At 40.8% G+C, this 22859-nt stretch overlaps 1 pseudogene; it reads left to right on the top strand.

Annotated features, from left to right (window-relative positions):
• Positions 1–9248: 9248 nt before the first annotated feature.
• LOC132403367 (1-phosphatidylinositol 4,5-bisphosphate phosphodiesterase delta-4-like) overlaps positions 9249–22859 on the top strand; it is a 45498-nt pseudogene continuing 31887 nt past the window's right edge.

The raw sequence follows: 22859 nt of genomic DNA, 5'->3' as shown, positions 1-22859 counted from the left end.
TGACTTGCTAATCTGAACTGTCACTGCAGTGCCTCAACTTGATCCAGGCGCAGGTGCGAGACTGCATATATGATATTACTCAGTGAGGACTGTGTCAGTGAAGTGTTTATATCAGTGTCAGCATTGCTTTTCAGAAGGGTCTCTCTATCAGCACCAGTCCTTGCAATCCCTGGGTGGACGAGTTCACCCAAGTTCCTTACTGAAGTAAATAAAATATTTCATTTATGTTTACTTTGGTGCACAAGAGCAAGCAGAATGGGCCTGCAGATTTGCTTACACTGCAAGTCTGTAAGTGCAGACATTCATAATGTGCAGTTGTGTTATAACACTATTTACAGAGTCTGCCCCTTTCCTTTTCCAGAATTGCAAAATTCATTCTTGAAACAGCATCACTGTCCAGGAACAGCAAGGAAGCTGCTTGCACCTTTAAGAGATGATTGATGTGTGTTATTAGAGTACACTGAATGGTAAACCATGTGTCATCAACAGGGACATAGAATAATGCTGCTCTGGAAATCTTGCATAAGAATATTGTGATACTTGTAGAAGTTTGAAAACAACTTCAGGCTGACACACAGCTGGGAAATATGCAGATGCTGGAAATCCAAGCAACACACACAAAATGTTGGAGGAACTCAACAGGCCAGGCAGCATCTACAGAAAATAGTAAACTGTCATCATTTTGGACTGAGAACCTTCATCAGGACAAAACATTAACTGTTTACTCTTTTCCGTAGCAGTTGCCTGGTCTGTTGAGTTCTTCCAGCATAGTATTGTTTTATACCCACAAGAGATTCTGCAGATGCTGGAAATCCAGAGTAAGACACAGAAGGTGCTGGAGGAACTCAGCAGTTAGGCAGCATCTATGAAGAGGAATAAACAGATAAAGTTTCAAGCTGAAACCCTTTATCAGGACCATCTTTTTCTCTTGGTGCCGATAAAGAGTCTTGGCCAAAACTCTAAATGCTTTTCCCTCACCATGGTTGCTGCCTGAGCTGCTGAGTTCATTTAGCATGGTTTTATCATCACTAAAATTCTTATGCCACCAAGTTAATTCTGCATTTTTATGCAGGATGCTTATGAAATTAAAAAAGCACAAAAGAGAACAAAGTAACTTTAACTTTCTGTTAACTGCTCTTTTGATCTACTCCATGATCAATCTAACTCTTCCCTCCTATATAACCCATAACGTCCATTTTTATTTCATCCATGTGCCTATCCAAGAGCCTTTTAAATGTCTGCAATATATCAGCTTCTACCACCACCTCTCCCGGCAGTGCAGTCCAGGCACTTGCCTCTCACTGTCTAAAAAAATTATCTGTAACATTTCACCTAAACTTTCTTCCACTGAGCTTAAAAGGTTATCTCTTGTATTAGCCATTGCTGCCATGGGAGAAAATCACTGGCTGTCCACTTGATTTATGCCTCTTATAATCTTATACACCTCTCATCCTCCTTTGCTCCAAAGAGAAAAGCCCTAGCTCACTTTGCCTCTCCTTATAAGACATATCCTCCAATCCAGGCAGCATCTATGTAATCATGTACAACACGCTGGAGGAACTTAGCGGGTCAGGCAGCATCCGTTGACTGCTCATTTCAATGTAAGTCTTGATGGAGGGTCTCAGCCCGAAACGTTGACTGCTCATTGCAATGGATGCTGCCTGACCTGCTGAGTTCCTCCAGTGTGTTGTATGTGTTGATTTGACCACAGCATCTGCAGTGTACTTTGTGTTTAGCATCCATGTAAATCTCCTCTGCACCCTCTCTAAAGCTTCCACATTCTTCCAAGAATGAGGTAATCAGAACTGAAAATAATACTCCAAGTGTGGCCTAACCAAAGTTTTACAGAGCAGTGACATTACCTGGCACCTCTTTAATTCAAACTCCTGATTAATAACACAACATATACCTACTTAACTGTTGTGTATTTAATATTTCAGTAATGTTTGAAAAATATTGTAAATAATTTGTTTGTTTAAGCATTGTTTACATAATGTTTTGCAGGTTATCTGTAAAAATATATAAAAAGCATACTTCATCACACCACGGAGTGACACATCGGAACCTCGGTTAAAGTAAAAAAATGAACTAAGGCTTGCATCTCTTGGCTCCCTTGTTTTCCTTTAAATTAATGTTTTGCAGTTACAAAACATAACAGTAGTGATAAGGTACTTTAAAAACAAACCCAAGATGACTACTTACTTGTTGAAGGGTAGCAAAATGTTGAAGTTTAAAAAAAACAGTGAAAAATGGTCCAGTTATTTTCTTTGTTGCAACATGTTTTCTTTTCAGGAGGAAAGATAATAAAGTTAAAAGAAAGGCAAAACATGGTAGAATTCATGGGAAGAAAACAATAAATACTAGGTGATTATAATCATACAAAAAAGAGCAGAAATGGTTGGCTATGTTGGAACGATTGACGTGTTTGATTGCACATCAGGTAACTGGATTTTGTGTACTGGATGAATTGAGCAGCATATTGGAAATGAAACATTCAATGAGAAATAAGTAACAGTTTTGCTGAGTGTATTGGATTTAAAAACATACAGTTTGTTTAGAAATTTAACTGCTTCAACTAAACCAGCCGAAATGAGTTTTGCTGATATTGTGAAAGTAATGCTGGAATATTTAGAACCAGAACAATTGTTGATTTAGATTTCATAAGCTGAATTGAAAGGAAGGGCTGTCCATTTCATTGTACATGGCTGAATTGAAGAGATTGCCTGAGCATTGTCAGTTCAATAATAGGCTTAATGATACATTGAGAGTTTGTTTAGCTTGTGGAATTTTCCAAGAAAGCATTGAAAAACAGCTCCTAACTGAAGCACAAATGACATTTATACGAGCAGTAGAACAGTGGAAACAGCAGACAGAGATACAATTGAGTTGCAGGTCAGGAATTAAAGTGACTGTGAACAAAACTGCAACATCTAAACAGAAACCAGCCAGGCTGAACAAATAGTGTTATTGTTGTGGCAGGGGCTCACACACACCAGACCAATGCAGATTTAAAGGTGAAACTTGCAGAAAGAGCAACAAAGCAGGACACATAAAAGGTGCATGCCAGACAGACGAATATAAATGGACTGTCAGGTAGGAGGAAAAGATAAAAAGTTAAGTTGCAGTTTCAAAAAGAATACTGATCTGCATGCTGTTGATGAGAGTTACCCAGGACTGAATAGACTTGAGATTTACAATGCGAAAACTAGTAATAGACAAGCAATATGGCTTAAGTCAGATGTGAAGAGAAAATTAATTAGAATGAAGTTGGACACCGGCTTGGCTGATTCAATCATTCCACAGACTGAGTTTGAATGGCATTTCAAAGATACTGAGCTGAAACCTGCAGATATCCAACTAGGAAATTATACTGTAGACATTCATAACAGCGAAATACAACAACCAACAAGCCACATTAGGATTGTATGTAGTAGATACCGGGCAGCCAACATTATGGGGGTGTGACTGGCTGAGGTAACGAAAACTTAATTGGAGATCCATTCACTGTTTGCATGCCACATCGCCTGCAATAGTGTCAACTTAAAGCAAATTCAGGAAGATACTGGATGATGCCATGACAGTGTTCAATAGTGGCACTGGAACACTCAGACATATTGAGGGTAAAACAGTGTTTAATGAGAATGCCACACTCTCATTTTCCAAAGCCCGTCAAGTTCTTTATACCATCCGCGATAAAGTAACCAGTGAGCTAGATTACATGAAGGCTGAAGAAATTCTTTCTAAAGTTGAGTGGAGCCCATGGGCAACACCAGTGGTCCCAGTAGCCAAGAAAAATGGTCTGTCAGGATCTGTGTCAGTTCTAAGTTCACTATCAACCCAGTACTGAAAGTAGATCAATACCCTCTGCCCACTTCCGAGGATATCTTTGCAAACCTTTCTGGAGGGAAACACGTGAACAAAATGGACTTAGCTGAGGCCTCCCTACTGATAGAGATAGAAGGAGAGTCCAAAACATTTCTCAACATAAGCACTCACAAAGGGCTTTATCACTAAAATAGGCTTATTTTTAGAGTGGCATCTGCACCTGCACTCTGGCAGAAAGCTGCGGACCAGCTGGTGCAAGGATGCACAGGCACACACTGTTACTTGGATGACATTATTGTTACTGTAAGGATGATAAGGAACATTTCCAAAATCTTAAGGCAGTGTTGCAAAGATTAGAAAACTAAGGGTGCAGAGCATGATGCAACAAGTATTAATTCTTTAAACTAAGCATTACTCACTATCCTTGAACAATCATCCCACAAGGATTACGCAAGTGTGTTGAGAAAATTCATGCAGTGGTGGATGTCTCAAGGCCAAAGGATGTGTCACAGTCACAGTCCTTTTTAGGATTTGGCAATTATTATAATAGGTTCCTGTCAAACCTGGAATCTGTCCCCCATGACTTGAACTCATTGCTACAGACCAGGAAGAAATGGCAATGGTCAAAGCAGTGTGAGGTGGTTTCCAAAAGGTAAAGGAAATGGTGACTTCAGACACCGTACTCATACATTAGATCCACATCATCCAGTGAAGCTTGACATGCACTGTTTGAGATGCCAATATGCCCAGAGTCAATTCCAGAGCTGTCAGAACTGCTTTCTGCAGTCCCAGATTCAATTCCTACAGCCACTAAGGAGGGAGCTCCAGAACCTTAGATTGTTTCACAGCTGCAAGGCTCTCCTGCCAAGCAGAGTGACACCCCCACCGTCAGGAGAGATGTTATCCCACAAGAGTAAGAAAGCCTCCACAGTGATTAAGTCTTTAGGCCTGAATGGCCAATTGCTGTCGATATCTATATATAATAGTTATAGTGTATATTATATAGTATAATACGTATATAGTTGAGGTGCATTCTATATTGAGTTGGAGTTTATGGCTAAGCAGGGAGGGGTGTTGTGTATTTAATATTTCAGTAATATTTGAGTAATGCAGAAAATATATTGTGTGATTAAGCAATCTTTGTTGTTTACATAATACATTGTGGATTATCTGTAAAAGTACACAAATGGCACACACCATCACTCCATCACATGATACATGGGTGTCTTACTGAAAGTAAAAAATGAACTAAAACTCATATCTCTTGGCTCCCTTGTTTTCCTTTCAATTAGTTTAATGGTTTGGAGTTAAAAAAAAGCGTAACATTAACCATCCTATTAACTTGTGCAGTAGGTTTGAGGGATCTATGGACGTGGACCCCAAGATCCCTCTGTTCCTCTACACTGTAAGGAATTGTACCATTAACCCTGTATTCTTTCATGTTCGACCTTTCAAATTTTATCACTTCACACTTTTCTGGGTTGAACTCCATCTGCCATTTCTCAGCCCAGCTCTGCATCCTGTTCTTTTATAACCCATGACAACCTTCTACACTATCCACAATACCAACAGCTTTTATGTCATTTGCAAACTTACTAAACCACTTCTTCATCCAAGTTACTTATTACAATCACAAAGGGCATGGGTTTAATAATGGCTCCCTGGGGAACCTTGCTTGTTATAGGCAAAAAATACTCCACCTACTACCACTTTTTGTCTTTTGAGGCCTAGCCAATGCTGAATCCACTCTGCCAAGTTTCCATTGATCCAATGTCTCATGACTTTCCTGTTGAGCTTTCCATGCAAAACCTTGTCAAGTGTTTTACTGAAAGCCATATACACCAAATCCACCACTCGACCTTAATCAATATATTTTACCATTTCCTTGAAAAACTCAACCAGACTCATGAAGCATGTCCAACCCTTCACAAGGCCATGCTGACTATCCCTAATAAGACAATGCTTCTCCAAATTTCATAAATCCTGTCACTTAGGTTCCTTGCTATTAGTTTTCCCACCGCTAACATAAGGCTCACTTGTCTCCCAGGATTATTCCTATTATCCCATCATCAAAATCTGGTGATTTTGTTGACAGTTCAGTGAGATTATTTATAAGATCATAGAGTTCTACAGCATGAAAACAGGCTCTTGATCCCAAGGCGCCTTCCTGAGCCAATCCTTTTTACCTGCATTTGGCCCACATCTCTCTCAAGATTTTTGTATCTATGTACCTGTTTAAATGTCCCGTTAATAACTTTTAGGATGTAGCTGAGATTAGAGACCAGTAAAGTATGGATCTGATTCCCAATGTGTGCCAGTTTGCTCCCATCTGGACTAAGGATTGTGGTGGTACATTTGGCCATATCATCTTTTACTTAAGGAGAAGAAACTTGGTTAACGTAGTCCCTCTTGACCACTATTCAAAATATGCACGTGACACACAGAGTTAATTCTCATACATGTTATGCTACCATCCCTTGTTCAAGTGAAAGTTGATTTCCTTGTAGCTATATGTAGCATATATGAGGGAGATTGAAAATCTGGCTGGATGGTGCCACAACAAGAACCTCTCATTCAATGTCTGCCAAACCAAAGAGCTTCTTATTGACTAAAAGAGGAAGAAACCAGAGGACCATGGGCCAGTCCTTGTCGGGGTATCTGGAGAGGGACTGCAATTTTGAACTCCTCAGTGTTATCATTTCAGAGGATTTGTCCTGCATTGAGCACATAAGTGCTATTACAAAGAAGGCACAGCAGTGTCCCTACTTTCTCAGAACTTCGCAATAATTCGGAATGTCAACTAAAACTTTGAAAAACTTCTATAGATGATAGGTGAAGAGTATTCTGACTGGCTGCATCACAACCTGGTATGGAAACACCAATGGAAAAGCTGACAAAAAGTAATGGATACAGCCCAGTCCTTCACGGGTAAAACGCTCCCCACCATTGAGCACATCTACATGGAGAGTGGTTACAGGAAAGTAGCATCCATCATCAAGGACCCCCACCATCCATGAACAGGAGCCTCGTGGCCCACACTACCAGGTTCAGGAACAGTTATTACCCCTCAAACATTAGGTTCCTGAACCAATAACTTCACCCAACTTCACTCACACCATCACTAAACTGTTTCCATAACCTATAGACACACTTTCAAGGACTCTTCACCTCATGTTCTCGATATTATTGCCTGCTTATTTATCTATTTATTTATCTATCTATCTATCTATCTATCTATCTATCTAGCTATCTATCTATCTATCTATTTATTTATTTATTACTTTGTTTGTTTTTTCTTCCTTTTATATTTTCACAGTTTGTTGTCTTTTGCACATTAGTTGTTTGTCCATCATTGCTGTGTGTGGTTATATTCTTTTATTCTATTGTGTTTATTTGGATCTACTGTGAATTTGTAAGAAGTTAAACTCAAGGAAGTATATAGTGACATATAATGTAAGTACTTAGATAATAACTTTACTTTGAACTTTGAACAGTCAGAATCCCATGAACTTCAATGGCATTTTCAACCAGTGATTCATGTGATTATGATCTGCATAGCTGGGCTTCCTATTCTGTGTTACCCTATAGTAATCACTTGCAATGGTGAGGCCCAGTTTGGTCGCATTATTGCTGCATTGATATTGCCATCTGCAGAGAAATTGAGATCTGTCTCTTTCACAAATGTTTGGCATGTTTGGCAGGTTCCTATCAATTGAAAGCTTTAGGCCACAGGATGGAGATCTATAGCTTCAAATATCTAGATGTTCAGGGTGCAAGATTAATTTGACCTTATCACATAACGTGCACAAGAATCTTTCTTAATTTCTTTGCATGGCAGGCACTAAACAGCATTTGATAAAGATTCAGACTTGCCAAACACTTATGAAGGAGGCAGAACCCAATTTAGTCCTTCTCTGCTGATGACAACATCACTATGGCAATAATTCTACCAAACTGGGCCTCACCAATGCAACTGATTTCCAGAGGGTAATGCAGAATGTAAAACCCAGAATTTATCAACATAAAGGACATCCCTAATATACTCTGGGCATATGGTTTTATAAATGTCCTGGTTGTCAAAATATACTTGTTTGCAATAACAAATCACAGTTTTTGCAGCCTGTCATATGTGTGGGATGTACAAATAGTGTTTTATTTACAGTATCATTTTTATTTGTGTTGCATCATGTCAATGATGAGAATTTACTGTGCCTCGTGGTTCCAGAGCTTGCTTCAGAAAACTGCAATTTAGCTCCCTCGCTTTTGAGAATCTATATCTCTTCACATCTTTCTGCTCTGAAGAGCATCTGCTAATCATCTGACTCATCAGTCCCTTTGTCCTTTAGCTGTAATTGTATAGATATGTAAATTTTTGGCACATTTTTTTCTAATTTGATACCACTACACTATTGGGGTCTTTTTAATTTTTATATCTTTGAGTAATGTTTTAACTGTGTATAGTTTTGATTACAAACCAAGATATATGAATGCAAAACCTCGTCCGGTAAGCACTGTTAGGTAATGGATTATTCAATAACTTCCTGCAATTCTCATATTAATCTTCAAAAGTCAACAAGCTACAGAAAAGTGCATTTTCTGTGAATTTTTTCTGTCTTTTATAGCTGACAATGGAAGTCACAATAATTGGCTGTGTGCATTTAACAAAACAAGTTTCACCAATGTTGTTTTTTGTTAGGGTTCTTTTCTTCAATCCCAAAGGCCAGTTTCAAACAACTTGTTGAATATAATCTTGAAATATTATATTAATGTGAATATAATCTTGAAAAGTTATTGAAATAATCTTGGTGCAGGAATCACTTAAGCAAAACCTACCAATAGAGACCTCAATCTAAAAGCAAACGAACACATTGCATGATAACCATCGCAAATGTAGTGCCATTTTTATAAATATATATTTGGAAATACAGACATTGCTTATCAAATCAATATTTATTGCTCATCCTTAATTATTGTTGATTGGTCCAGATGGTCTTCTTGAAAATCAGTCGTATCCTTTAAATTAACTTTAACAATAATATGATATTATTCAAAAAATAAATCACATTCAATTTCACGATCGTATTCTGCTCTTTCTTATCCTATGATGATTTTCCATGATTATTTGATCTAATTTTAAAGATTTATTTTCAATGACATCTAGTTTATTAACCTTTTTCAAAAAAACAAAGCAAGTTGAGTGAAATGTATTGTTCTAAAGAATGTCTTAAATTATACTTGTCTCTTTTGAGCAGGGGATTTTAGATTACAAATACAGTTTGTCGAAGTATGGCATGGTAGTCCATCACCCCTCCCGGGCCATATGTAGGCAGCCAACAGCAGCTTGCTGAGTCCTTTGATCTGGGCCAGTCTTTCAAATGGTCCCCAGGTGTAGTCCATCTTTGAAGATCCTACTCTTCCCAGCGATGAGGTCTTTGGAGCTTTTGCTGGGGCTTTGTAGCCTTGGGTTTTTACAGGTTTGTTAGCCCCATGCCCAACTGTCCTCCTTTCGCAGCCGGTTTTGGAACTGTTCACAGCAGGTTATAAATTGTATAAGGCCTGTTAATTCTAAAGGACCAATTGTTATTCTGAAGCATCAACAGTAGATCATAATATGTTCCTTGATGCATATGATTTGGTTTATGTGCTGATGAATTTTAATTATGTCACGCCAAATTCTCTGATGCTATTTCTTTCACAGACATCTGTGTATCGTTTGATGCTTTCTTTGGAAATTAACTGTAACCCAGTTCAACAATGGGTAATAGCCAACCATCTGGTCAATATCCAGGAAGACAAATTAATCACCACGAACTCTACTGATGATTACCTAACTCAATTATCTTTTCCTGACTAAAGAGCTGCCCATATTGATTGGTGATATTCATGACGTCATCACAACTCAGTTAAGGTATGGCTGAGCTGCTGGGATTCATAAAGAGAATGGAGATTCTCAGTTATAATCTGGTCATTTTACCTTCTTATTAGGGGAAGCAATCTTTTACAACTATGTGTTGGAATGAAAACAGTACTTGGGAGAACATATCAGTGATTAAGACAAACATAAATGGCAGACTAAGATTTAGACAGTTGGAAAACATTGCATCCCCCAAGGGACCACAACCTTGTCATAGGGTTTGGAGGCTTGTGTGCCTCAGTGACCCAGAGAGCTATGTTGGCTGGCGTCAGGGCCTTGTGCTTTGGCACTTGGTAGGATCACCCATAGCAAACAAGTCAAAGGGTAGAGGCCAGGCTAAGAGAGGTCCACTGGTTCTCCAACCATGGGGGTTCAGCTCAGGGCTAGCAACCCCGACTAGTAAAACAAAATTGTTACAGAAACAGCAATGAAGAATACTTCTACAGCTGAGTGTGATGGTATTCCTGAGTCTCCACGTGGGACTTGCATGAAAGTCGAGAGGAAGCTATTGGCGTGCTGAAGGAAACCCTGAACACTGCCAGGGATGGAGGTCATTCATTGCTGCCCTAAATACCAGCAGTGTAATGGGTAGTAAGTAAGTAAGTAAGTAAGTAAAACTTAAAAGGAGGAATAATGAGCTATGTGTATTTCAAGTTCAAAGTTCAAAGTAAATTTATTATCTAAGTACATATACTGCATGTCATCATATACAACCCTGAGATTTGCTTTCCTTTGGGCATACACAGTAAATCCATGAAGCACAAAAGAATCCATGCTCTTCTCAGATGCCAATATAATTGAAGGTTGCTTAAAGCAGGTGGGCTCCTCAGACAGCTAAAGTGAGAGGTTAAATATCTCAGTGATCTCAGGTCTTTAGTATTCAGCCAGATGCCCCATCTGGGCCTAATATTTTCAGTGGGTTCACCCTTCTGAAGGATGCTCTCACATCGGCTTCAGAGACTGAAATCACAGGATCATTCGGGGCTGTAAGAATTCGTCAGTTTAGTCCAGAATTGCCACTTCACTTCACCTATGAGATGGCTTTCCGGAGATTGTACCTGGATCTCCTGGTCCCCAAACTTGAATGCTTCTGATCTGACCCTCAGCATATGGTTAGAACTCATAGTTAATCCAAGGCTTCTGTTTGGGGAAGACCAAGTAATTTTTTGGGGACACACTCATCTAAGACTGTTTTTATAAAGGAATCTTTGATTTGCATTGATCTTTGGATTGGTTAATCCCTAATAATGAGTACAAATATCTTAAACCAAAAGAGAAGCATGGTAGGAGTTAAACTGAGTGAAACAGACGGACCCGAGGACAGTGTACAAAGAATAGTATATGATACAGTATTGACTTAAGTAATCTTACACAAGTCACTGAGACGTATACTGTTTATGGTGCTGCTAAGATGCGCATTGTACAGCCACATTTGTTCAGTTGCAGCCCTGATTTAAAGATGGATAAAAAAATCAACTGGCAGAAGGGGATGAAGAAAGAAATAACCTTGGGTATGAAGAAGGCTCTCAAAAAGAATTAGAAAAGAAGCCCAAGTATTTGAATTGCAAATCAATTGTCTTTAAGATGCATTTGGGCAAATAGTTGATTGAATTATTGACTTTTTTTTGCAAGTGCAATAAAGCAGGACATAGTATGCTTAATGTGTACTTCTTTCCCAGTTATCTCTAAGTTCATAGCAAGTTAGTTCACCAAGTATATAGAGTACGTACTGATGGTTGATAGCAAACAGCATTAACACTCGTCTGGAGGCATATGACAGATACATTGCATGGGCCTGCTGAAGTATACATTGGAAACTGGGTTTCATCAGCAGGGAATGACGTGTACCTGTGCTATTTAAAGGAGAAATCTACCACTTACAGCTTCTGTGCACTTCAATTCAGCAGGCAGTGAACTGCTTATAGATCGCTAGTACAGATTTGGGATGAGCAGAAGTCACTGGTCCGACCACAGAAAAGTGGGCCAATAGATTAATTTATCAAATGTGGATTGGACCATACAGTGAGGTGCGCCTTTGTGTTAACAACCAGTGCACCTAGGGACATGCTGCAGCAGCCCGCGAGAGGCACCACACATTCTGACGCCAGTATCACGTGTCCACAATGTCCTTTAGTGGCGATCCCACTGGTAAGAAACAATAATAAGGATTAAGGGTGTTGGAGTACTCCAGGGGGGAAAGGCAGCCCCTGTCCCCACCCAAGACTCAGGCATGGGCCTTGCTTGCACCTCCAGAGGCTTTGGTTTTCCAAGTGATCACTGCTCTGTCCATAAACATAAAAGTCATTGCTATTTTGAGGATTACCCTTTCCTGGGGTATGCTAGTGGTGACCAATGTTTGCTGTTGTTAAGCTTTGTAACTCCCAAACAAACTAATTAAAAGGAAAACAAGAAAGCTATGAATACAAGTTTAACTTCATGTTAACTTTAAGTGAGGTGTGCATATATCACGGGATTCTCTATACTAGTGGTACCCTGAGCTCTCTACAAGGTCCATCTCTTCTTCAGTGCTCACTTCCTACTTAACTGTGAGCTGAAATTCCTCTTGGGCATTGTCATAAATACAAACTTCAAAGTAAATTTATTGGTAAGGTACATATATGTCACCATATACAACCCTGAGATTCATTTTCTTGTCAACATACTCAATAAATCCATAATAGAATAATAATCTCACTAGCATAAATGGAAAAAACACACCAACCTGAGCATTCAACCAGAGTGCAAAAGACAACCAACTGTGAATACAAAAGGAAAGAAATAATAATAAATAAATAAATATCGAGAACATGAGATGACGAGTCCCTGAAGGTGAGTCGATAGGACATCACATCCACAATTTCAAGTCAGGTCAAGTCAAATCAAGTCACTTTTTATTGTCACTTCGACCATAACTGCTGGTACAGTACACAGTAAAAACAAGACAACATTTTTCAGGACTATTCTGCTACATGAAAAGTACAAAAACTACACTGAACTATGTAAAAACAACACAGAAAAAAACTGAACTAGACTACAGACCTGCCCAGGACTGCATAAAGTGCACAAAACAGTGCAGGCATTACAATAAATAATAAACAAGACAATAGGCACAGTAGAGGGCAGTAAGTTGGTGTCAGTCCAGTCTCTGGGTATTGATGGCTTGGGGGAAGAAACTGTTACATAGACTGGTCGTGAGAGCCTGAATGCTTCGGCGCCTTTTCCCAGATGGCAGGAGGGAGAAGAGTTTGTATGAGGGGTGCATGGGGTCCTTCATAATGCTGTTTCCTTTGTGGATGCAGCATGTACTGTAAATAACTGTAATGGCGGGAAGCGAGACCCCGATGATCTTCTCAGCTGACCTCGCTATCCACTACAGGGTCTTGTGATCCAAGATGGTGCAATTTCCGAACCAGCCAGTGATGCAGCTGCTCAGGATGTTCTCAATACAACCCCTGCAGAATGTGATGAGGATGGGGGTTGGGAGATGGACTTCCCTCAGCCTTCGCGAAAAGTAGAGATGCTGCTGGGCTTTCTTTGCTATGGAGCTGGTGTTGCGGGACCAGGTGCGATTCTCCAGCAGGTGAACACCAAGAAATTTGGTGCTCTTTATGATCTCTACTGAGGAGCCGTTGATATTCAGCGGGGAGTGGTTGCTCCGTGCCCTCCTGAAGTCAACAACCATCTCTTTTGTTTTGTTCACATTCAGAGACAGGTTGTTGGCTCTGCACCAGTCCGTTAGCCGCTGCACCTCCTCTCTGTAAGCTGACTCGTCGTTCTTGCTGATGAGCCCCACCACGGTCGTGACATCAGCGAACTTGATGATGTGGTTCGAGCTGTATGTTGCAGCACAGTCGTGGGTCAGCAGAGTGAACAGCAGTGGACTGAGCATACAGTCCTGGGGAGCCCCCATGCTCAGTGTGATGGTGTTGGAGATACTGCCTCTGATCTGGACTGACTGAGGTCTCCCAGTCAGGAAGTCTAGGATCCAGTTGCAGAGGGAGGTGTTCAGGCCCAGTAGGCTCAGCTTTCCAATCAGTTTCTGAGGAATGATTGTGTTGAATGCTGAACTAAAGTCTATGAACAGCATCCGAACGTATGTGTCTTTTTTGTCCAGGTGGGTTAGGGCCAGGTGGAGGGTGGTGGCAATGGTGTTGTCTGTTGAATGGTTGGGACCATACTCAAACTGCAGGGGACAGCAGGGTCTTGATATGCCTCATGATGAGCCTCTTGAAACACTTCATGATGATGGATGTAAGTGCAACGGGACGGTAGTCAATGAGGCAGGACACTGAAGATTTCTTCAGCAATGGGGACGATGGTGGCGGCCTTGAAGCACGTTGGAATGGTGGCGCTGCTCAGTGAGATGTTGAAGATGTCAGTGAGAACATCTGCTAGCTGGTCTGCACATCCTCTAAGCATCTTCCAGGAATATTGTCTGGTCCAGCAGCCTTCCGTGGGTTGACCCTGCACAGGGTTCTTCTCATATCAGCCATGGTGAGACACAGCACCTGGTCATTTGGAGGAGGGAGGGACTTCCTCGCCGCCATGTCATTTTCTGCCTGAGAATGAGCGTAGAAGTTGTTCAGCGCATCTGGGAGGGAGGCATCACTCGCACAGTCAGGTAATGTTGTTCTGTAGTCGGTGATGTCCTGAAATGCCCTTCCATATGCGCCGCGTGTGGCCGCTGTTGTGGAAGTGGCTGTGGATTCACTGGGCGTGTGCACGCTTTGCTTCTCTGATGGCCTGGGAAAGTTCGGCCCATGCTGTTGTTAGAGCTGCCTTGTCACCTGCTCTGAAGGTGGAGTCATGGTTCCTCAGCAGCACACGCACCTCCACGGTCACCCATGGCTTTACCAGGCTTTAATTCAGCTCCAACCCAGCACAGCTTATGGGAAGAAGGCTCACTCCTTCCTTCCTTGGCTCCTCACCATAATAAAGAGTGGCACAGTAGCATAGCGATTAGCACAATGCTTTTCAACGCCAACTACAAGATTGAGGTTTGATTCCCGCAGCTGATTTGATGTAAACAATGCATTCTACTTTATGTTTTAATGTGTATCTGACAAATAAAGATAATCTTTAATCTGGGCTCCTGATTGGACTTTAAAGTATCAGTACAACCAGCATAGCCATAGGATAATTGGGTTCTTCAGGATGAGATTCTGGTCCCTGGATAAAACAGGAAGCTTCAGGCAGTACTCTCTGAAAAGAATTCCTGAGCATTAGTGCCCTTTGTTGTGTGCTCCACAAGGCCAATATTGGGCCATATACCTTGCAGAAAGCAGTGGCTGGTGCAGATGGAGGAGTAAATCGATAGATGATGATGAAGAAGGACCCTCACTTGAGTACTTCAAGGGCGCGAAAATCTCTAGAGGACTCCAATCCACTGGCTCCTCATCTGTTACCCTCTTATCATTATTACCATCAGGGAAGAGGACAAGCACTTAATGTTCTAGGAAAACCTCTTCCCCTCTGCCATCAGATTTCTGAATGGATTATAAATGCCACCACAGTATTTGCTTTTTGCACTGTTTACTTATTTTGTGTAACTTACAGTAATCTGCACGTATTGCTCTGTGATGCCACCGCAGAACAACACGTCAATGATAATAAACCTGATACTGCTTCTGACTCACTGGCCCATCAGCTCTCCCTCTGTGTCCCCTGCCTTCCATCATTACAAAGGGTCAGATACAGAAATTGATTAACTGGTCAACCTGCATGTTTTTGGAGACACAGGTAACTGTAGATGTTGGATTCCATGGCGACAAGCAATCTACTGGAGCAACTCAGCAGGCTGAGCAGCATCTGTGGGGTGGGGATAGGGGTAACTGATGATAATTTGGGTCAATATTCTGCCTCGGGACAGAGAATGGATAAGAGAGAGAGCCAGCATAAATGGGAAAGGGTCAGTGGTGAGACTGAAGCCTCAAATCTGAGTAGTGTTGTAGGATAGCAGGCAGGGGGAGCTACTTGGGGAGTGGAGAGGTGGAGTTTGAGACACTGGCAGGTGGGTGATGGGTGGAAGCAGAAAGTAAAAGGCAATAGAGATGGAGCGAAGTGGGGAGGGGAGCAAACCTACATGATTTGGTATGTGGGAGGAAATTGGTGCACCCAGAGGAAGTTCACACAGTCACAGGGAGAACACGTATACTCCACAAAGACAGCACCGGAGAACAGGATTGAACGCAGGTCATCGGAGTTGTGACGTATTGTTCTACCTGGTGTGCTACTCTTCCTCCCGTGACTCAAATACGCACACATTCTTGCCTCAGGTGTGAGGAAAAATAATACAAACAAATGATCCAAGCTGAGGGTTCAAAGAAAATTTATCATCAAATTACATATTTGTCATATACACAATCCTGAGATTCGTTTTCTTGCGTAATCAAATGAAGAAACAGTTATAGGATCTCATACGCAGCATTGCTTTTGAACTTTTTTTTTGATGGCTGTAATTATGCTGCTACTTGTAAGGAGTTTCTATGTTCTCCCCGTGACCGTGTGGGTTTCCTCCAGGTACTCCGGTTTCTTCCCACAGTCCAGAGACGTACCGGTTGGCAAGTTAACAGTCCACTGTAAATTGTCCTGTGATTAGGCTACGGTTAAATCGGGGCATTGCTGGGCATCTGTTTAATGGAGGCAGAGTCGCGGGTTCAGTATGTGAAATGGCAGACTGTTCATTGACAAGCAAGCAACAAAACACTTTACTCACATGTAAGTCGAACAAGCACTCATCCAGGTCAACCAAACTATAGAATCTACAATACCAAGCATTCAAGGCACTTGTTAAATCAGTCCAATTTACACAACAAGATTAAATGAGCTATAAATAACTAATTAAGTGTGCACCCAAAACATGAGCCCCTCACCCCTGTAACAGCAAAACAGCTTCCAAACGGTTTCTCCAGCGCCGAACACAGCTGTCAGCCTGGAGCGGCTCGGGGTAAAATGAGAGCGACTCGCACACGGTCGTTCAGCTTTATACATCTGAAGATGGGAAGCCAGCCGCAGGTATGGCAGCACGTGACCTGGGACCAGAAACCAGTGCTGCAGGGCTCGGGAGCTAACCAGTGGGAAGGCGGCTACATACCTCGAGCAGGCCCATCGTTATCCAACGTGGTGGAAGTGACTTTCAGAACAATTATCAATCCACAAGAAAGTTAACCTTCCATATTACAGCGGCGCAGCTAGAAGGGCCTATTCTGCACTGTATCTCAATAAATAAATAAAGTTTCTTCCCTAGTCTTAGGCATTCAACACCCGGAAATCTACAAAGAAACGGGGGAAGATAATAAGCAGGAGATGAGGGAGGAGGAAAGCTGACCTCATAGGGTTGTAGAGAATTATTTGAACAGATAGAGAGAACATCACAACGAAGCAGTGTAATTATTCGAAGTGTTAATTATCCCAGTGTGAAGTAACAGCAGAAATGCAGCAGTTAAACTGGAGGCAAATCTCTGAGCATTTCACAGCAGGTTCAGAAGTAATCAAAGACAAGCCTGTTTCCCAGTGACTGGTGAGAACGTCAAGCTCACCACTACAGGGGAAGTTTCTGTGATTGTCATGGAGATACATAAGGGAGAGTCTGGGGAAGTGCATAGTAGCGTAGCAGTTAGTCAGCACTTTACAGAGTGGCCAGACGCAATTCCCGCTGCTGTCAGTGGGTATTTTGTATGGTCTCCCCATTACTGGTTTCTCGCTTCCATTTCACGTTTCAAAGATGTACAGGTTAGGGTTAATGAGTTGTTGCATGCTATGCTGGCGCTGGAAGCGTGGTGGCATTTGTGGGCTGCCCAGCACAATCCTCACTGATTTGATTCAATGCAAACAATGCATTTCACTGTATATTTTGATGTACATGTGACAAATAAAGCTAATCTTTAATCCTCAGACTTTAAACACAGAGTCCTACTTCACAGAAGCCGGCCCAACTTATCCATGAAGAACAAGATGCCCATATGCAAACGCCAATTGCTTGTGTTGGACCTGTACCCTTCTCGCCTTTCCCTATTGAGGTACCTGAGGTACCTGACTTTAGAGGACGAAGAATGCTGAAGGATTTATGTGAGGAATGTAAGAAACTGAAGTAGGAGTTGTCCATTTGGCCCAGCCTGCCTAGTCCACCCCTCAATAAAATCATGGCTGGCCTTTTAACACATATTACACATATTTAATAAGTTTAATGTTTTAATGTGCTGATCTCTGCCTGTGGAGAATTATCTAAACAGAGAGAGAGTACCTCAGAGCAAAACTGTTATAACCATTCATGACACTGGATATAATGTGAAGATTAAAAGAGGCAAGACCATTCATCAGAGTAGGAGAAGGAGATCTACAAGAAATAAAACATATGAGGTTGAGCTAAACAAGTAAGAATTGTGGTCCTCCTGAGGAAGGGTATCCTAAGTGATTGAATAAACAGTTTTACTACACCCTATTCCCATTATTTGCTATGGATACTTTCCTCGCAGTCGATGCATAGTATGGAAAATGCATTACAGGTTTCCCCCACAATCCAAAGGTAGACCGTTCCTATGAAACCGTTTGTAAACTGAAATGTTGTAAAGCGAAGAAGCAATTACCATTAACTTATATGGGAAAAATTTTTGAGCATTCCCAGACCCAAAAAATAACCTACCAAATCATACCAAAAAATACATAAAACCTAAAATAACACTAACATACAGTAAAAGCAGGAATGATATGATAAATATACACCCCACATAAGTAGAAATATTGTAGGTATGGTGTAGTTTCACTTATCAAAATCGGAAAGACAGTGAGCCAAAATGGACTTGGAGAAAAAAAATCTGCACGTACACACCTACGCACGTACGTGTATGCGCAAACAACTGCCCGCACAAGGCTTCACGGTCATGGTAGTCTTTCTCGGGGAAAACATACGTATAAAGCGGGTGTCTTTTTTTCATAAAAGTGAAAATCCTCTTTGGTTAGTGAAAACAGGTACTAATGTAGTCTTTCGTAGCAGCGAGTTGTCGTAAAGCGAGCGTTTGAAAAACGGGGAACACCTGTATGTGAATAATTATTTAAATAGAAAAAATAGGGATGCGTTCGGGAGGGCTTCCTAAATATGTTTTATCTGTAATTTACTCACATTTTCATACCAATACGACACAAAAGCAGTACCACAAGGCACCACTCATATTATATTTAATCAATTTAAGCTAATATTCTTCATAATAAATCATAGAAAGTTAACATACTGGGGTTTACAGTACTCACCAACAGTGGCAGGTGTGTAGGCTCCGGGAGATGAGTGGTTGTGCAGCTTTACATGCATGAGGTGGATGGTTGTGGGTCGTCAGGATCATCAAGGACAGCAAGGGGTGAAGGAAGACTCACAGAACTCTCTGGCAAGTTAGTGGAACTCTCAGAACTGCCGGTAGCAGGAGATGCGACAAGTGTGGAGGTGGAGTTGGTGTGGATGACACCGGTTTGAAGAAAGTGGTGAGGGTTGTTTGCTTGGCAGCATTTTGTTTTTCAGCATAAGTTTGCTTGTAGGGAAGAAGGATTGACTGCAGGGAATGTCTGAAATGCTGACCCCGTTCTAAACTTGGGTCCATGTCCATCACCATTTGTGCCAAGTGTTCACCAGCCGTAAAAAATTCTGCCAGTTGCTTCACCGTAAAATCCTTCACCTGCAACTTGACACTTTCTTCTTCATTGTTGTTATCAGCTTTAGTCTGAGTTAAACGCAGAAGGTCATCCACACTTATTTCTTCATCATGAGAGTCCAGGAGTTCTACCACGTCAGCAGTCTCGAGATCTGAGAATCCTTCCCCACCGATTTTATGGCCCAGGGCCACACAATCCTGGACTGCTGCAGTGAAGGCAGGAAACCCCTTGAGGGTGTGCACACACTCCGCCCAAATTGTTTTCCACACTCCATTGAGAGTGGAAGACCTGACCTCTTTCCAGCATTCATCAATGTTGTTGATGGCATGTCTGATGTTAAAGGATTTCCACCATTCCCTCACCGTTGGTAATCTCCCAGTATTTTAAATTCGGCTGTTGCTTGCAGCATCTGAGAGATGGTTTGCCATAAAAAATACACCTTGAACGTGGATATCACACCTTGTACGTGACTCTTCCAAAGTTAGATATACAACAAAAGCAGGTACAATTAAAGTGTAAGTTTTGTTCCTATATGGTAATGTGTATGATCATGCAGCAGAACTGAGAACAGTAATGTTTGCTCAGAATTACTGATTTATGGCTATAGAAAGATCAGACCACTTGCAGAGTATAAATATTTAACACTTCAGTATGTAAAATATTTAGGCAGGACAAAGAGGAAAGCAGAATATTTGAATGTGCTAACCATAACAAAATGGAGTGAGAAAATAGTGACTCCACCACAATAGAATCGAGACGAGCAAAGATATAAGAAAATATAGGATCCAACACTTCGAGTGGTCTTCAAATCTACAGACTGACTAATAAAGGCAGGAAGAAGGAAAATGAGTAAAAGTTATGGTTTTATACTTATACAGAATTTCAAACACATTGAAAATAATTGGAACAAAGAAAGAGCAGAGGTGAATCAAAAACGTTTAAAAATCTTGACAGCCAAGGACATCTTGTGCAAATTATAGAGAGCCCTGGTGATACCAAATGAGGAATATTAGGTGCAAATGTCTGGTCTCCCTACTTAACGAAGGATTCACTTGTGACAGAATATGTGCAGTAAAGCAACTGATTGATTCAGATTTAGATTCTGATTCAATTATGCATCACACATGCATTACGACATACAGCGAAATGTGTCATTTGTGTTAACAATCAAGACAAACTGAGGTTGTGCAGGGGTCAGCATGCAAGGGATCCATATCCAGACTAGTTCCTGGGCTAGGGGGATGTCTATGAGGAAGTATTAAACAGCTTAGAAGAACAAACCGTAATCTCAATAAGATATAAAAAATTCCTATGACGCCCAGTAAAGTTGATGAGGTTCCCCTTCATGATTATTGACATTATAATGTAGGAATTTGACTTACATTTTAATTGTACCTACTTTCACTGTATACTCAAATTTCTTGGACTTCTTCTGTTGAACTGTTTTAGTTCTTAATTTAGTAGGATCTGTATTCTTTCTTATATTGCTTAGCTTGGCATGTTTTATTTCTTATAGATCTCCTACTCATTCTACAGAATGAATATTTGCCACCTCCTCTTTTATTCTTTCCATGAGATCCCAATCTGGCTTAAGTGCAGTCTGTTATAACAGTGCACCTGCTGTACGATTGCCAGTGTTATGGAAAGGGACCCCTTTGACTCACCAATCGTTTGACTGCACGCAAATTTTTATTTATTTTTTGAGATACAGTGGGAATGGGCCCTTCTGGCCCTTCAAGCTGTGCTGTCCATCAAACCCCTAATTTAATGCTAGCTTAATCATGGGACAATTTACAATGATCAATTAACCTACCAGCTGCTGTGACTTTGGAGAAAACCGAAGCATCCAGAGGAAACACACACGGTCATGGGGAGAACATATAAACTCATCACAGGCAGCAGCAGGAAATGAAACCGGGTCACTTATACTGTACCAACCACTACAATACTGTATCCTCTCAAACTCTTCTGATTTGTCTGCCCCAATTTGCAAGTAGGTTGTCAGAGATTCAGAGTCCATTAACTTCAGATCCTGCTCTTTTAAATTTAGCTCATTGTACTTCTACAGGAAGACTTCTTTCCTTTTCCTATCCATTCTATTTCATCCAACCTGGACCCTATTTTCCTGTCCCATTTGCAAATTCCTCATCATGATGTCCCTTACCCCAGCACCAGAGACGCAATGTGATATATCATAGCTTTGACTTGGGCTGCACAAGATACTATCATTTCTAATTATTATAATATTTTTATCACTAACATATTTGTTTTCCCCCTTCACAGTTTTGCAAGCCAATGAGACTGACTTGCAATTTTGTGATGTATCCTGCAATCTCTGTCCCTGTCCATCTAATGGAAAATATATGGGATACTGTTTTCCAATCTCTTTGAAGTCCTCACCATAGTGCTCTCTAAGAGTCACCATTTCCTTCTTACTAAATCTACAAATCTATGTAATGAATTAGTTTCTCTTTAAGTATCTCCAGTGACCAACCATCCACAATCATTGGGGTAGGAAATTTTAGAGAGTTGTTTCCCCTACCAGAGATTCTTCTCCATCAGTTTTGTGAACCCATGAACACTACCTCATTATTCCTTTATTTTTGCTCTCTTTATTTTGTCATTTTATGTTTTTGCATTGCACTGTTTTTACAAAATAACAAACTTCACATAACATAAATCAGTGCTAATAAATCTGATTCTGATTTTGAAATCACTATGAATTTTGATTCTAAATAGCCAGTCTATTATCTTGTCACTTCTCTCCTACTAGCGGAAATATCTCATCAGATCAGGTCCCCTAGGATCTAATCAGTCAAACAAAACTGAAGAGTACAGGTCTGGCTTTTTGTTAGCTATTCTTGATAGGACAAGTTTCTCATCTCAGGAATTAGCACAGAAAAATCTCTCCTGTCTGCTAGTTTAATTTGGCTGAATTAAAATTAGACAGACCAATTGCTTACTATTTACTTACAGATTGATTCACTCCCAGAATTCCTCCTCCATTCTTGTTTTAACATCACAAAACATTCACGGGTTCCAAAAGCCCGTGGAGAGTGTTGCAACATTTGACCATCTTCTCAGAAGTTTTTCTGCTTGCCATGCCCTCACTATGCTCTTATTCTTCTCTGCCGCTGTTTAAGTACAGGGGACCCACTCACACAGGATGTTTCACACTCCCAAGAGATCAAGAAAGCTCTTGCCAATTTCAGTTCTCTCAATCCTTGTTACCATCATTCATTCCCTAATAATTCATCTCAAATTGTAAAATTATAATATTTATTCCTTGTTGTCATTCAAAAACTGGAATATTGACGTCAGACTGGATTAACTAACAAGTGGAGCTAAAGAGTTTTGAAGCAAAAAAGCTGTAGATACTGGAAATCTAAAATAAAAACAGAAAATAGTCAGGGGAAACTGAGCAGGTTGGGCAGTGTATGTGCAGAGAGAAGCAGAATTATTGCTTTATCAGATAAAGGAT

Source organism: Hypanus sabinus, chromosome 13 (assembly GCF_030144855.1).
Source record: "Hypanus sabinus isolate sHypSab1 chromosome 13, sHypSab1.hap1, whole genome shotgun sequence".
NCBI lineage: Eukaryota > Metazoa > Chordata > Chondrichthyes > Myliobatiformes > Dasyatidae > Hypanus > Hypanus sabinus.
The sequence above is the reverse complement of the archived record's forward strand: the minus strand, read 5'-3'. Positions and strand labels throughout refer to the sequence as shown.